Source organism: Elephantulus edwardii, unplaced genomic scaffold (genome assembly GCF_000299155.1).
Source record: "Elephantulus edwardii isolate Elephantulus edwardi_28Jun2011 unplaced genomic scaffold, EleEdw1.0 scaffold00016, whole genome shotgun sequence".
In the NCBI taxonomy this organism is placed as follows: Eukaryota; Metazoa; Chordata; class Mammalia; order Macroscelidea; family Macroscelididae; genus Elephantulus; species Elephantulus edwardii.
Window position 1 is genome coordinate 15,689,753 of NW_006399766.1, and position 17,197 is coordinate 15,706,949.

Genomic DNA, 17,197 nt, shown 5'->3' on the forward strand with positions numbered 1-17,197 from the left:
TTCAATATGGACTGGATCTCAACATCAAGAAGACAAATGTCCTCATCTCTGGATCAATAAGCAACATCCAATATTGATGATGTCAATAGTTTCCTCTTACTTGGATCCACAATCAACACACTTGGTACTAGCAATCATATCAAAGTAGGTCATATCATATCAATCAGATCAGATCAGTAGACCTATGGCACGGGGCAAGTCTGCTTTCAGGGACTTCGTCAAATGACTGAGGAGCAATGATGTCAGTTTCAACACTAACATGCACCTAATTCAGACCACGGTCTTTTCATTCACTTGCTGTGCATTTGAGAGCTGGATAATGAATAAGAATGACAGGAGAAGAATTGATGCCTTTGCACTGAGGTGTTGGAGAAACATGCTGAACATCCCATGGACTGCCAAAAGAACAAACAAATATGTCTTAAAGAGGGTGCAGCCAGAGTGCTCCTTTGAGACAAGGATGGCGAATCTTCATCATATATACTTTGGGCATATTGCTGTTGTTGTTAGGTGCCATCGAGTCAAGTATGACTTACAGCAACACAATGAGTAACCCATCTGAACCCTATCCTATCCTGTGTCATCTTCAAACTCTGACACCCTCAAGCCCACTGCTGCAGTCACTTCACTCCACTGAGAGGCTATTCCTTGGAGAGGGACATCATGCTTGGGAAAGTGGAAGGTCAGCAAAATAGAGGAAGACCTACAACCAGGTGGGTTGACACAGGGACTGCTGCAATGGGCTCAAGTGTGTCAGGGATGATGAGGATGGCATCTGTTGTTCAGGTGGCGCTATGAGTCCTACTTGACTCAATGTCACCTCACAACAATAACAAGTGTCATAGTCGGTAGGAAGTTGCGCTGCTAACCCAAAGGCCATTCCTCTCTGGCAGTTTGAATCTACTGGAGGCTCCTTGGGAGAAAGATGAGCAACCACCTCTCATGTGGTCTACAGCCTCAGAAACCTAACAGAGGGGCAGCTATTAGTTCTAACTTGATGTGAGGAAAGAGACACGGCCAAGAAAAGAGAGTCTATGGTATTTTGGGAAGTGATGTAGTCATTGACCGATTGCTAGGTCACCTGCTCCCTGACTGACTGCATGGAGAAACAGCAAGCTGGAAATGTTAAAAAAAGAAGAAGAAGAGAAGAAGCTGAGGAAATCCTGCATTTTGATCCAGAGAGACGTTTGGAGAAGAGTGAACACAGTCGGCTTTGTTTTCCCGCACCCCCTTCCACCCCCACCCCTTGGCTGATTTCATAAAGTCTGTCAGGATTTCTCAAATGAAAACCACGTCCACACTGACAGAAATAGAGTGTTTTCTATTAGGGGATCTGGTCATGGTAACAATTATGTATTTTTGAATTTATCACATGTTTATAAAGCAATACTCAAGAAAAGATTAAGAGGGGATATTTTGTGAACCAACTCCCCCAGCCCTGTTCTCTTTGGGAACGCCCCAAGATGCAACAACCACCATACTGCTGGCATGCTAATACTCTCCACTGAACTTCTAAAGGGATCTTAACAATGGCTGTAAACTGAGGGCTAGGGGAAGCCTCTGCTTTTCAATTTGTGGTATTATTGTTTTCTAGCTCTGATAGTCTAGTGGTCCAGAGTTGAGCTGCCCACTCAAAGGCAGGCGATTTGAATCCACCAGCTGCACCACAGGAGAAGAACAGCTTGAGCACTGTTCGTACATAGAGTTTCCGGAGGCAAGCCATTTTGGAAGTGGATGCCGCTCCTGTGAGTTACTGTCCCTGAAAACCCACTGGAGGATCAGCTATGTGCAAGCTCTGATTCGATGGTACCAAACTATAATATCACAAAGACTAGACATTTTCCACTGGGAGCATTGGTGGCCTAGTGGTATGGAGTTGCGCCACCAACCCAAAGTTACGTGATTTGAATCCACTAGCTGCTTCTCAGGAGAAAGATGGGCAATCCTCTCCCAGACAATTTACTGCCTTTGCAACCTCGCTGGAGGGTCAGTTAGGAGGCAGTTTTGACTCCACGGCACATAACAATAACAATGTATTTAGTAAGCTATCCATGCCACCTAGTGTTTATCTGAAGAAGTACCAGATATTTAAGAACCAAAATAAGTAACAAATCCAAACCCACTGCCTCCAACTCACAATGACCCTCAAGGACAGAGTCGAACTTCCCACGACAGGATTTCCAAGACTGTGAGTCTTCCAGAAGGGGACTGCTACATCGTTCCCCCATGGGGCGGGTGACTTGTATGTCAGAAATATAGAGGCTTTTCTTAGCAGCCTAGCACTTTACCCAACAAGCTACCAGGGAGTTTTAGACACTTAAGAAGCCGTCCTATTCCTGTGCAGGAGCTCAAGTTCATGCGGTCACTGGACTCCCAATACACACATGGACATGCAACGTGCCACATCCCAGTTGGACGAGAAATTTACAATCATATCATAATGTCACAATTCAACTCTAACACAAATGGTGAAACTCTTTTCCCTGGAGACAACACTGGGATTTTGTTTCCTTCTAACAGGATACTCCCACATCAAAGAATCCTAGAGTGTCATGGAGGGAGGATTTTCCAGACCTTTGATCTATTATTTGTATTGGCAGTGCAACTCCTTAACCACTAGGCCACCAGAGCCCTCTCTATGTGTGTGTATTCATCTCTATGAAGAGGAATGTGGCATCAGGATTGGAGGAAGACTTGTCAACAACCTGCATTAGGCAGATGACACAAGCCTGCTTGCTGAAACTGAGGAGGACCTGAAGTGCTTGCTGTAGAAGGCCAAGTCTGCTGTCAGGGACCTCTCCAAAGTACTGAAGAGTAACAAGATCAGTCTGGAGATTAAGGTGCACCTGATTCAGGCCATAGTCTTTGCAATTACTTGCTAGGGGTCAGAAAGCTGGACAATGACTAGGAAGGATAGAAGGAGAATTGATGCCTTTGAGCTGTGGAGAAGAGCATTGAATATACCATGGACTGAAAGGACAATAGGTTGATCCTAAAGAGGGTGAAGCCAGGCTGCTCCTTGGAGGTAAGGATTCTGAAGCTTCATCTGGCACACTCTGGACATGTTGCAAGGAGGGGCCAGTCCTTGAAGAGGGGCATCATGCTTGGGAGGGTGGAAGGACAGAAAAAGAGAGGAAGACCCTGGATTAGAGGGACTTAGTGATTGGGGTAATGGGGGTAAATCAGAGAAAATACTCCGGATAGAGAAGGATTCAGAGTTATTGTATATAGGGTCACTATGAATCACAAGGGACTCAATGGCACATAACAACAACAGCATACCTATAGATAGATAGTTTTTTGTGATTTAATAGAATAGATTGATGCTCCATTCAACCATTCATACATTTGTTTTATAACACTGATTACCATCCCCACGTTGATTACTTTCCCCCCTATCTTCTTCTGTTTCCTGTTTCCATTCATCCCTCCCTTCCTATCTTCTGAGCTTTACCCTTGTGGTCCTATCTGGTTGAGATCTTGAGAGATGAGAATCTCTCTGCCATGTCAATATATGTCAAGAAAACCAGGAGGGACCTGAAGAGCACCCTGAATCTGTGTGGCTGAGAAAGGGCTGCAGTGTGCCCCAGTAAATGGTAAGCAGAGAAAGCCCGAAAGCGAATGAGTCTGCTTTAGCGCTAGTAGATGCTGGCCCAGCAGCAGAATCCAGCTCTTGAAGCTGCCACAATTCTAGCTGGAAGAGCATTTCTCCTCCATCCTGTCCCCTCCAAAACCAGCAGACCAGAACAAACAAGGCCCAGAACATAGCAACAATAAAACTGTCCTTTTCAAAACTGAGATTCGATCATTTCCATCCAATGATTACCAGGTTTTTTAGGTGTCCCAAAAAGCTGACCGACGTCGTGGGGAGCTGTGGGTGGGGACCAGAACTGTAAGCGGGAAGACAGGCTTGCAAAAGGACAGTGGTAGCTCTTCAATGGCCCTTCTCTGGGTTTATAGAGTAACAGTGTCGGTCACTGGCAAACACGTGCCCCATCTCTAATACAATAGTGCTGACTTCATGTGCGCATGCTCAACCTGGTCTATGGTGGGTCTTGTTTGTTTGAGGCAGATTCTTGGACAATATGGTATCCATCTCTTTAAGGCCAAGGTCTCTATGTCTACTCCCTTTTTGTAACTTAAGGTCCCTTATCCCCATCATCACCTCATCTCATTGCCATCGAGTCAGAATTGACTCATAGCCAAACCTCCCTTAGGTTTCTGGGGCTGTAAATAGCACTGGACATTGCCCATTTACCTCCTTTGGAGCAACTGGCAGATTCGAACTGCTTGTCTTTGAGTTTCCAGCACAATTTCCCACACGTTAGGCCACCAGAGCTCCTTTTTACATTAATCAATGGTAACTAATGTTATAAAGAAAATTATTTATACTAATGAATGGTTATTGAGTTGTAAAGCATAATCTCTACAAATAATAGTAAGAAAAACCAATATTAAACTTTCGCTCAGTAAAAAACCAAATAAATAAAAATAATAAGAAAAAATCTAAAGTCTGTGCATATAAACCCAGTGAACTCTCCTCTACCTTTTCATGTGATCCAGCCCTATCTCCCAGACAGATAAATAAAAAAATTAAATTAATAATGATCTTTCCAGTAGGCTCTCATGGTTGGAGCATATATGTGAATAATAATTGTATTAACAGGTCTTTCTTATATGTGTAGGGATAGCATCTCACAGCTTTGTACTTCAGGATAGATCTTGAAATGTTCCTTTTGACGATGACTGTGACAGCATTCCACGTCAATTGGTCATTCCTGGCATAATAGATTCAATTCATAATCTGATAAAAATGGCCTATATCGTCCCATCTCAATCCACTAATGCCTAGGACGTCAATCTTTATGTGGTCCATTTCATTCTTTACAACTTCCATTTTTCCTAGATTCGGATTTCGTTTATTCCACATTCCAATTATTAATGGTTGTTTGAAGCTGTTTTTCTTCACTTAAGTGTCTTCAAAGCTAAAGGCCTCATCTTCTAGCTTTATACCCCAAAATGTTCTTCTGCTAATCAGGGATTTTGTTGTTGTTTGGTTATTTTTAAATTAACAGCAGAAAAATTCAATTCCTATCTGATTCTGAGATTTAATTAACTTTCAAAAAATGATACTGAAAACTAGAGAGAAAATGAAATGTGATTAAAACTGTTAATAACATGTAGATAGCATGAATTTTTGCTGCTCTAATTTTCAGAAAATAAATTTCAAAATTTAGACTTATAAAATATTTAAATCTTTTTAATCTACCTTTCTTTGTACTTTTCTTTTTAGTTAAGCTAAAAAGAAATACAAATGGACATATTTTCCAGCTATCAATTCTTCTTCTTTGTTTCTGACATTTGCATTCTGGTCATCAATTATTATTTTTAATGTACCTTGATTACATGATCCATCAATTTCTAACAGCAAATTTTGTGGAAATTCTCAATATCTTCATCTTTGACTTTAGGGGTTAGAGCAGAAATTTGAATAAAAGTTTACTATTCAAATGAAATTATTTATAATCAGGAAAGCTGTGTGTTAGAGTTGTGTCCTTTCTCCATACTTATCCAATTTATATGCTGAGAAAAATCATTTGAAAAGCTGAACTGACAACGTGAAGAAGAATATGGCATGAAGATTGGAGGGAGACTCATGAACAACCTATGTTATGTAGGTAACACAACTTTGCTTGTAGAAAGTGAAGACTTGAAACACTGAAGTAGATCAAAGACTGTAGCCTTCAATATTCATTACTTATCAACATCAATAAAACAAAAAAAATCCTCACCACTGTATCAATAGGCAACATCATCATAAGTGGAGAGCAGATTGAAGTCATCAATCATTTCATTTTATCTGGACCCCTAATCAACACTCATGTTAGCACCAGTCAAGAAATCAAATTATATTTTACATTAGGGAAATCTGCTATCAAGGACTTTCCTAAAGTGTCAAAGAGCAAGGATGTCAAATTAAAGACTAAAGTTCACCTGGTCCAAGCTACAGTATTTTTAACGGTTTCCTCTGCATCTGAAAGTTGGAGAGCGACTAAAGAAAACCAGATAACAATTGATGCCTTTGAACTGTTTTGTTTGTGAAGAATACAGAATATCCCATGAACTGCTAAAACAACAACTTTTGGCAAGGATGGTGAAATTCTGCCTCACATATTTTGGGCATGTTCTCGGGAACACCAAAAGAAGAAACAGGTCTGTCTTGAAGAGGGTGAAACCAAGTTTCTCCTTGGAGGCAAGGATTTAGAAGCTCTGTCTCAAATACTCTGGACACACGACCAGGAGATACTAGAACTTAGAAAAGGACATCAGCTCAGAAGGGTGGGGGGACAACACAGGACAGGAAGACCCCAGATGCGATGGATTGACACCAGTAACTGGGGTGAAGGGTGTTGGCGTGTCAGAATTAGCGAGACTGGCTCAGGACAGGGAAGGGTTCAGAGCTGCCGTAGATAGGGTCACTATGGGTCGCAGGCAACTCGACAGCTCATAACAATAACAACGGGTGACTGGAATGCAAAAATAAAAAAAAAGAGATTGGTAATTGGTAACTATGACCCTAGTGTTAGAAATGAGACTAGAGATCAAATGGGAGAATATTGCACAACAAACTACTTATTCATCACATATACCTTTAAAAAAACCCAAACAACCCAGCTATAAATTTCAACTCTATAACTGGACCTCACCAGATGGAAGAAATAGCAATCAAATCAACTGCAGTTGTGGAAAGATATCGTGGAGAAGTTCAACATCATTACTCAGACCAAGGCCAGGAGCCAACTGTGGAACAGACCATCAGTTGTTCACGTGTATGCTCAAGTTAAAACTGAAGAAAATGAAAACAAGTGCACAAGAGCCAAAATACAACATTGACTTTATCCTGCCTGGAAACAGAAACCAACTCCAGAACTGATGATTGTTCTTCAGAGCTAGTGACTAAAGGCTAAAGCAATAACATCAAAGACTTCACCTATGCAGAAACTAAAAGATCACGAAAAACACAGGGAATAAAGGCCATAACAGATTTCAGAAGAGGTACTGAAACTTACTCTAGAACTTAAGAAAAGCTAAAGTGAAACAAAGAAATAATGATGAGAGGTGAACAGAAGACTTTAAGAGGGCAGCTCAAGTAGACAAAGCAAAGCATTACAGCGATATGTGAAAAGAGCTGCAAAAAAAAAAAAAGAAAGAAAGCTGTTAGAAAAGGAGAAGAAAACACACTCGATATTTCTCAAGCTGAAAGAACTGATGAACCAGTTTAAGCCTTGAGTTGCAATACTGAATAATTCTATGGGCAAAATATTGAAGGATGCAAGAAGTATCAGTAGAAGATGGAAGGAATACTCTTTCCTACATAGTCACCGTACCAAAAGGAATTGTTCAACACTGAACCATTTCAAGATGTAGCGTATGGTCAGACCCTGCAAGCTGAATGAGTACGAATGACTTTAAATCACCATCTGATACTTTTTTTCTAATGCCAGTATATACATCTACATTGTTTGAGTAGGTATGAAACATGTATTCCCTTTAATCATTCCAGGCTGACACCGTTCATTTGCTCCGCAAACCATTTATTCATAGTAAGCCCAAAAGGAGCTTTAAATCAACCTTGTTTTTCTGCTGAGAGAACTGAGGCCCATAAGGACAAATACTGCCTAAGACAATTTACTGTAAAAACAGAAGGACAACCAGCAAGATGTGCATGTGTATCTAAAGAGGCAAGGGGAGGGAGCAGGGGGACTAGGGGGGAATCATGAGGTCGCAGAGTTTGGTGGGCTGAGGGAGGAGGGTGAAGGAATTAGGAGAGAACCAGTAAGGATCTGAGAAGATGGGGCATACAAGTGGACACAGATCAATGGTGATTAATTTTATAAGTATGGGAATGATCATAAGAAACACACACAATGTGAATGAGAAAAAATGACCACAAAAACGTATTTTTTTTAAAAAAAAAAGGCTTAAGAGGGAGCTCTGGTGGCCTAGTGGCAAGAAGTTGCACTGCAATCCCAGAGAAGAAGGAGGGGCAATCTCCTCCTGTACCGTCTGATCCAATTTGACAGTACACACACACAAAATAATAAAATAGAGATTTATTTTTTTAAAAAAGGCTTAAGATTTTTTTTTTAATTACTCAGCCCTGCTTGAAATTCAAATGGATGGGGCTGAAGAGACAGACTCTATCACACAGTGCAGACCAGTGCCAGGTCAAACTACTGGTTTAATTCCCATAAAGGGGGAAAGGGCACATTCAAGGAACAGGCAGGATTTGGTGAGGGGGGATTCTTTTATCATCCCATCTGTCTGTCCTGTTCTATTTTATTTTTTTTTCTTATTGTATACTGTCGAGTTGGATCCGACTGGCACAGGAGGAGACTGCACCTCTTTCTACAGTGGTGCATTTGGTGGATTTGAACCATGCGTTCTTGGGATTGCAGAACAGCTTCTTGTCACTAGGCCACCAGAGCTCCCTTCCTGTTCTGTTTCCTTTAGGTGAAACAAGAAAGCCCATTTGCAGTCCCAGCGTTCTTCACAGGCTGGATAAACTAGCAGAAGAAAGTAACCCTGTTCTGTGACCTACCCATCCCAAGGGACCCCAGTGCAGCTACAACTGTTTACAGAAACCCCAGGAGCATCCTTGCTGCCTCCGATCTCTCCAGAGCTGGCAAGGGAAGGACCGCTCCGAGGCAGCCGGCAGCCGTGCAAGGCTGTTTCCAGGAACAAATTGTCCAGGCGCTCTGAAGTCAGAGATGGCACCACTTTTCTATCTGCACTGGGCCTCCCAAACCATGTGCTCCTAGGAGCCAATCCAGGCCGAATTTCCACATTTAGGAAGCATTGCAGCATCCTGGATAAAGGTGTAGGGTTTTAAACCAGCCTGCTCAGATCTGGCTCCCAGGCTGCCACTGACAAGTCACTTGAACTTCTCTATGCCTCTGTTTTCTCATGTGTAAAACAAGCATGGGAATCTCATAAACTCATTGTCTTAGAGTGAGAAATGACTCATAGCTGACGAACTCATAGCGGGTTTTCAGGAGGTAGTAAAATCATGTGGAAGGAGATTGCTCAACTTTCTCTCATGGAGCAGCTGGTGGATTCAAACCACTGGCCTTTAAGGTAGAAGCAGAACTCCCTATCGACTACATTGTAGTCAATTTAAAGGCTTATTGTTGAGTACCATCGAGTTGAAACTGATCCATAGCTGATCTTCCAGCAGGTTTTTAGAGACTGTAAATTGCATGGAAGTTGATTGCCCATCTTTCTCCAATGGAACATTTGGTGGATTTGAATCCTGTACCTTTGCACTGGCAATGCAATTCCTTACCAGAGCTCCTTAAATATATAATTTTTTATTGTTGTTGTTGAGTGGTAACTAATTCATAACTGACCTTCCAGCAGGTTTTTAGAGGCAGTTAATTGCACAGGAGGAGATTGCCTGTCCGTCCTTCACTCACAGAGCAGCTGGTGGATTTGAACTGTGTTCTTACCACGAGACTACCAGAGTTCCTTCCTTTAAAGACTAAGGTATAGCCTCTTCCAAATCTTTTCAATTACTTGCTATGTATCTGAAAGTAGGACAACAAATAAGGATGACAGAAGAGAAATTCTCGCCTTTGAGCTGTGGTGTCAGAGAAGACTACTGAATATCTCATTGACTGCCAAGAGAACAAACCTATATACCTTGGAGAGAGTGAAACCAGAGTGCTCCTTTCTAGGCAAGAAGGATGAGACTCCACCTCACATACTTTGGCCATGTTGTCAGGAGGGGCCAGTTTTGTAAAAATATCATGCTTGGAAAGGCGGAGGGTCAGAGAAAGAGAGGCAGACCCTCAAGGAGACGGGCTGATACAGTGACTGTAGCAATAGGCTCAGGTTATAAGGATGGTGAAGGATAGGGCAAAGTTCAGATGGGTTGTTTACAGGGTCACTATGAGTTGTAACTGACTCAATGGCACCCAGCAACAACAGACAGTTTTCCTAGAAGCCCTGGAGGTGTCACACATCGGGGTTGCCAACTAAAAGGTCAGAGATTCAAATCTACCAGGTACTTTGTGGAGAAAGATGAAGCCATTTCCTGGCAACGATTTAGAGTCTCGGCAACCTGACAGAAGGTCACCATAAGTCGGAACCCTCTCAGTGGCAGTGGGTTTTGTTTGAGGCCTGTTGTTTTGGGTTTTTCATAGTTCATATAAGTGTGATCACATAAGCACTGTCTTTTTGTGCCTGACATATCCCTTAGCATGAAGTTCTCCAGGTTCATCCATGTTGTAACGTGTATCAGAACTCACTTCTCTTCAGGGCTGGATCATACTCCATTGTCCAGAAGTACCACATTCTGTTTATCCATTCATCTGTTGTTGGACACTTGGGTTGTTTACACCTCTGGCTGTAGTGAACAATGTTGCAATGGACACTAGTGTACAAATTTCAGTTTGCGTCCCTGCTTTCAAAACCGCTTAGATGATCTTGAGAGCTCCTGACATCAGTTAGCTATTCTTTAGTTTCTCCTCCTGGCCTGGGAGATCACCAAAGTCCTCTGTTCTAGCTCTCTGCTGGGTGTGGTTGACAACAAACAGTTGGCTACTATGTGCTCCAAAATAGTGTGTGATTACATAACCAGGCTCTCTGGGAGAGGTGGGGGATGTTCTGAGGATACTATAGATTACAAACCTCAAAGCCATGGAAGTGTAAACCCGTTTATAGCACACCATGGAGATGCAGGCCAAGCCACAGATGGGCCTCTCTGGTGGCGGGGGCTGACTCTTGCTGAGAAGGCAGGGAGGCTGGGGCCTGCAGATGAAGTTGCTTTCCCCAGACCTTCCTACATTGTCCTAAAAAAACGTGGCACAGTACAACCAGCCTTTCTCTTCAAATTCCTCCCATGGTTCCTCATGGCTGACGGGATAAAAGTCAACCTCCTCTGCATTCCGCACAAACACCTGGCCCCAAGTTGCCTTTCCACTCTTGCCTCTGCTATTTCAAGCCTCACCACATTGTTTGTTCCAGTCACGGGGGCCTTCTTGCTCTGCCCTGTTTCCTGCTCACCCTCAGGTTCAAGGTTCTCTCTGGGTTGCTGAAGTGAATTCCAAGGAGAAGCTGCTTTCTCCCCCTCCGTTTTCCCAGTAGATGCTCAGGGGACCCCAAGGGATGGCTCCCCAGTATCTGCTTTGAATCTCACTATATTCGGCTTCATTAATTACTTACCCATTTGTCTATTCCTCCAGACCATAAATAAAAGAAGGGTAGGAAAAAATGGTGCATTTCTTTCTTTTAATTAATTTTAATGTTTACAGAGACTTTGGATTTCTGTTCATTCACTGTTGCGTTTTTCTCCCTGCCCACCTGTCCCCCCCACTGCCCCCCAGTTCGCTCTTCTCTTTGAAAAGTAAAAGAAAGAAAAATTCTTTCATTGGTGTACAATCCCACCCCCTCCCTGAGTCTACTCCACTGTGCAGCCTTCGTTCTGGACTCCTATCATGACAGTAATATCTAATCATATATCCCTTTTAAACAGTTCTCCCCTCCCCTCATCTGTTTCACTGCAGTATACATACTGTACCCAATCTTTCTTAGTCAAAATGGTGCATTTCTTTGAGATCTCTTCTCCCTCACCTCTCCCCACTACCTCTTCTCTACGCCACCACACACGCACATACACAGAATCACAGTTGACACACAATCAATTCTACCTCGTGATACTCCTCCACAGGGTTTCCAAGGCCATAAGTCTTTAAAGAGGATCTCCTTCACAAAAGCTGTAGATCTGAACTGTCAGTCTTTCTGTTAGAAGCCCGATATGTAACCCATTACAAACCTAGTGTGCCCGCAGGGTTCCTTAACCTTACGCATGTTGTTGTTAGGAGCTGTCGACGTGATCCCAACTCATAGCAATCTCATGAACAATAGATCAAAACCCTGCCCAACGCAGTGCCAGTCTTGAGATCTCCGCCATGTTCAAGTCCATTACTGAAGTTCACTGTGCAGTCACGGAGGGGCTCGTCTTCTGGCCTTGTATCAGGCTTCTAGTCACAGAGCTTTCAAGTTCCTGTTATTTCGGAAGTAGATGACCAGCCCTGCTTAGTCTGGAAGTGCCGATGATACCTGTCCACTGTGAGTGACTCTGCTGGTACTTGAACTTCTGGTGGCATAGCTTGCAGCAACACTGCAACACGCAGGCCATCACAGTACTGCAAACTGGCAGACAGACAAGTAGCAGGCCTGACACATGGTAAACACAAAACCAAGCCAGCTGTGTCAATTCCAACTCATGGGATGCAGAGCAGAACTGCATTTCCCTACGATTTCCTTGCAGGATCAGATTTCCAGGGCTTCCTTCCTTCTGAGGTACCTCTAAGTGGTTTGAACCAACCACCTTTTAGTGAGTAGCCAAGTAGTTCACTGTTTCACCCAGGGACTTTTTTATACACATAATCAACAAACTCAACTCATCATGTTCCAGTCGGAACTGACTCAGAACTGACCCTTCAGCAGGTCTCAGAGGCTATAAATCACACAGAAGGAGATGGCCCATCTTTCTCTTGTTTGGTGGATTGGAACCACACATGCCTTTGGGTTGACAGCTCAACTCCTTACCCACTAGGCCATCTGAGCTACCCACATGTAATAGTCAATAAATGTCGATATGAAGCAGGATTGGAAGGCAGAGAGGCCTGCGTTCAGATCCGTATTCCGACATAGACTGACTAAATGGCTTTGATCAATAGATTGTACTACAGTTTTCTTCTTCTGTAAAAAAAGAATATTCAAGTACCTTCCCTCACAGAATTACTGTTAGCATGAGAGATGTTCAAAGTGTGCAGGGCAGTATTTGGCCCAAAATAAGTACCTATGTGTCAGCTATTTTTAATACTGAAGTCATTATTTTATATGATTTGACTGATCAATCAATCATTGCTGTTGAGGGGGAACCTCCAACAGAGTTTTCAAAACTATGAATCACCAGGAATAGATTGTCCATCTTGCTCCCTCAGAGCTGCTCAGGAATTCGAACCACCAAAAACACTGAGTCATTGAGTTAGCAGTGAAAATCCTTAGGGGCCATGACCCCAGAACTCCCTATATTGTATTATTAACTTTGTTTTTCTTTTGCAAACCTTGCCAGCATGGATTAGTTCCTTCACCCTCTAGTGGTTTTGACAGCCTCATCTGTGTCTTGGGCATAGGAATGGCCCACACTTCTCAAGATGACCTCAAAGGTTACACTACATGGCTTTATTTGGACATGTCTGGCAACTGTCCTGTATCTGTTCAGTGCTGATTATGTATTGTTCTTCTGCCTCTCACCAGCATAACTGCTCCCTCTGCTACCATCCAAATGGAATCCCAGGAGAAATAGTTGCTCTTGAGGGAGCTCTGGTGGCTTAGTGGTCAAAGGCTGTGCTGCAATCCCAAAGCACATGGTTCAAATCGACCAACTGCTCTGAGGGAGAAGGATGAACAATCTCCTTTCCAGGGATTCACTGCCTCTGAAAACCCATCAGAGGGTCAGCTTAGGGTCAGTTCTGACTCGATGGCACACAACAGTTGCTGTTAAGTACCATGAGGTTGACTCCAAACAAATCTCAATGACTCTGTGAGCGTCCTACACAATCCTAACAATTTCCACCCACTGTAATCACTGTGTCATTTTATCTCATAGAGAACATCATAAAAGGTGTCTCAGGGTACAATGGTTAAGTGGTTGGCTGCTCCCCAAAATAACTTCTAACTCATACTGAATCCATGTGACAATGTAGCACACCCCTGTAGGTTTGTTTGCCATTATTATTATTCTTATTATTTAAAATATTGTGTTTTAGATGAAAATTTACCTATAAATTAGGTTTTTGTGGCACCATATTTTATACATCTCGTTCCATGCCATCAAGGAACTCCCATTGAGATTGCAGCCTATGAAGGAAACACTATTGGCTGCGAAATAATCAGTTCTCTGGGACCACAAGGCCAACACGTACCCCAAAACCAAAAAAGAGACAGTACAAGGAAGGACAGGAAAGTGAGATTAATGGGAACAGAACAATAAAATAACCCTGACGGATTGTGAAAAATGTAACCATTGTCATGGAAACCCAAAAGCATTGCTATGGAGGCAAATTCTGATCACAGGGACACTACAAGACAGAGCGGAACTGCCCTGGTGGCACCCTGGTTAAGCATTTGGATGCAACCCAATCACCAACACTGACTCATATTGAACCCACATAACAGAGCAGAACTGCCCCACAGATTTGTCTGCCTTTTTTTCTTTCCAAGGTTGTAAGCCTTTATGGAAGCAGACTGCCACATCTTTCTTGTGCACAGCTGATGGGTTCAAACTACTGCCTTGATGGATAACAGCCGAGTGCTTAACCCCTGGGCCACCAGAGTTGCCTAATGTCATAGATCATGTACAAAAATTATCGGGCCACTAACTCAGAGGTCAGCAAAAGTTCAGCAGGAGAAAGACGAGGCAGTCTGCTCTCATGTTTACCACCTTGGAAACTCGATGGAGGGTCTCTGTATTTCAAAATAGACTTTGGGGCAGTGGGTTTAGTCAATCAGTTGGATATGAGTTCATTAATCTGATATGAAACTTCCACCTAAAACACAATTTAAAAAAATACAACCAACAAAACTTTTTTTAAAGCCACCAAAAACTTACAATTTCACTCTATCACATAGATCAGTATGAGTAAAGGGCTCCAACAACAGAAATCATTTCAAAAGGATAGTAATTTCTAAACTTCTTAACATTGCACATCACACACACAGGCGCTTTATTAGAAAACCCACATTGTTGTGAACGTGAACGGCGTGAGGATGTTTTTTTTTTTTTAAATCAGACACAAAACCGAGACAGGGTGGGAACTTTGTCAAGTTCAAGTCATCTCAGCGGCGCAGAGGCTTTGCCGGATTTTTAATGAGTCGGCGTCCTCCGCTCGAGAGGCTGAAGTGAACTTGGAGCGGGCCCTTAGTGCTGAAACAATGCGTCCTACCTTTGTTGAGGCCCAGGGAGCTTTTCTGTGCAAAGGCCAATGTGTCTGAACAAATGGCACTCCGCGCGCTCTCTCCGCCGCGGCTCCAGCCCCAGCGGGGTGCCACTGCATTCTTGGCAGTCGGGCTCCTCGCCTCTGGCAGGGGGTCAGCCCGGGGCCACTGGGGTCAAGGAACCTCCGCGGGCTGTGGGCCTCCGCGGCGGACAATGCAAACCTCCGCCCCCTGCGCTTCCTGCGCCTGCAGGCTTGGCGGGTGGGCGGGCAGCTACCCGGGAGGGGGCCGGCCCGGGGCCGGGCCGAGAGTCTCAGGCCGCTGGAGACACGGAGCAGGAAGCCGAGTGGGGCAGAGCCCGCACCTGACTTCACGTTGCTAAGGCCAAGGCTGCTGTGGGACCTGTGCCCCCAGCGTGCTCTGTGTGAGGGGGTCTCACCCTCACCTCACGTCGCAGCTGCGTCTGCACCAGAAATGGATGCTGAGAGGCATTCTCCAAGCGACAGAGTAAAAGGGCCCCAGAGGGTTTTGGAAGCTGTGAGCTTCGCCAAAGATCAGGAGGTATTTTCTCCCTTAAAGACTGGGTGGGTTTGAACCGAGGACTTTTTTCAGTTAGCGGCCAGATCTTAGTCTTGCTGCCAAAGCTCGTTGTAAGTATATGAGGCCCGTCAGAAGGCGAGAAGGAAATGCTACACGTATTGCTTAGGTGTAGTTACACAGTCTCCGTACATCTACATTTATTTTAGCAATGGCTGGTGGTCGGCCTGCTAAAGGAAAGGTTGGCCATTCAAATCCACCAGCTGCTGCCTGGAGAATAAAGGCGGCCTCCTCTCGTCGAAATTTCCAGTCTCGGAAACCCTATGGGAGTCACTAGCAGTGGGTTTGGCTTTTGAATATCCTGCTTGTGTTAACAATGCTCCCCTTAAGGGTTATGCCTCATTCAGAGGTGGATTCCCCGATAAGCAAGGTAAGTACAGGTTTACTTGTGGCTACTCACTGTTCAGTAGTGAACAATTTCACAGGAGATATGAAAGGATTCACTACAGATTAGTTAACTAAGCACAAGTAAGCCTGTGCTTAGCTTCTTTACAGGAAACCTTGATGACCTACTCGGAGGCATGCTGTCTGTCAGTCCAAAGGCCTGAGGTTCTAATCCACCACCAGGTGCTCGTTGGGGAGGAAAAACGGGGAATCTCCTCTGGTGTAATTTCCAGCCTTAGAAAACCTGTAAGAGGAGCCGAGTCTGCTTGGATGCAATGGCAATACAATGAATATGAATTCTGTGTGGAAACCAATATAAAATAAAATTTAAAAAAACAACAAAAGAGAAAAATTTCTTGTTAGTTACTTTCAAGTTGACTCAGGCCCATGGAGCCTCTAAGAGCTCCTTAGGGTTTCCAAGGCCACAGTGACCTTTCAGAAGCAGATGCCAGACCCATCTTCTAAAGGACCTCTGGGTGATTTCAAACAGAACAACTGCTCAGCCTGGAATCAAGCACTTAACTGTTTGTGTCACCCAGGGTCTCTCAGTAAAGATTTAGCCAAGAGTTCTACTCGAAAGGATGGGCTCATCACAAGCCAGAACAAGATGGAGTAGATGGAGACTCCTAGCAACCCTACACACAGCAGCTCTGAAGCCTACCCTGTCCCGCTAACTCTGACACACCAACCCCCATCGCCCCAGTCACTGTATCAATCCATCTCATCCGGGGTCTTCCGCTCCTGCGCTGCCCCTTCACCCTTCCAAGCATGATGACCCGTCTCTAAAGACCGGTCTCTCCTGGCCACGTGCCCAAAGTTTGTGAGACAGAGCTTCAAAATCCTCGCCTCCAAAAAGAAAGTCAGCTTCACCCTAAGACAGACCTATTTGTTTTCTTGGTGGTCCATGGTATGTTCAAGACTTTTCTCCAGCACCATAACTCAAAGACATCAATTCTTCTTCTGTCATCCTAAGTCACTATCCAGCTCTCGGATGCATTTTAGCTCCCATTAATGTCTGACCAAGCTTAACTTGTCTGGTAACTAAATCTAGGAAAGCTGGACTTTGTCCAGAGAACAAATCAGTGTGGCAATTTGGTTTGTTTAGGGTTTAGAGGGAGGCACCTAAAGGAGTTTAGAAGAAAAAAGGCAAAGCAAGTGTGTGTGTGTGTGTGTGTGTGTGTGTGTGTGTGTGTGTTTCCCTGGGAAA

At 43.8% G+C, this 17,197-nt stretch overlaps 1 pseudogene; it reads left to right on the forward strand.

Annotated features, from left to right (window-relative positions):
• LOC102857063 overlaps positions 1–15,377 on the forward strand; it is a 138,489-nt pseudogene extending 123,112 nt beyond the window's left edge.
• Positions 15,378–17,197: the final 1,820 nt, after the last annotated feature.